The following is an 817-nucleotide window of genomic DNA, read 5'->3' on the forward strand; positions in this document are numbered from 1 at the left end:
ATGATTGAGCATCCTTTGGATATATACCAAAAAGTGGTATTACTGGGTCTTGAGGAAGGTTGTTTCCTAATTTTCTGAGAAACCGGACCATGGCAACTCTTATAAATAAAAAAAAACAAAAAACAAAAAAAAACCATTTAATTAGGGTGACTTACATTTTCAGAGGTTCAGTTCATTGTCATCACTGTGGGACATGTCGGCATGCAGGCAGACATATGCTGGAGAAGGAGCCAGGAGTCCTGCATCTTTGATCCACAGGCAACAGAAAGTGAACTGAGGTACTGGGTGTGGCTCGAGCATCTGTGAGACATCAAAGCTCACTCACACACTTCCTCCAACAAGGCCATACATATTCCAACAAAGCCACATCTCCTAATACTGCTGGTCCCTATGAGCTCATGGGGATCAATTACATTCAAACTACCACAGTGTGCACCTGTGTGAGTATATAAACGTTTGCAAACCTCCAACCATGCAGTAGTGTTAACCCACTGAAAGCGAAGTCAGCTAACTTAAAAAATTGGAATATACTAATAATTTCTGGGATTTATGTAGCATTTTTAAATGGTGAGATAACATACATGAACTCAATCATTTACAAACATGAATGGGGTGACTGCTGTAGACTTGGTTCCATCTCCAACTGAGAAGATGACCTCACCAATAAAGTCCTTGCCCCTCAGATCTCTGTGAGTTCCAGGCCAGTCTGGTCTACAATGTGAGACCCTGTAGATAGATAGATAGATAGATAGATAGATAGATAGATAGATAGATAGATAGATAGATAGATAGATAGATAGATAGATAGATAGATGGA

This window comes from Microtus ochrogaster, chromosome 8, assembly GCF_000317375.1.
Source record: "Microtus ochrogaster isolate Prairie Vole_2 chromosome 8, MicOch1.0, whole genome shotgun sequence".
NCBI lineage: Eukaryota > Metazoa > Chordata > Mammalia > Rodentia > Cricetidae > Microtus > Microtus ochrogaster.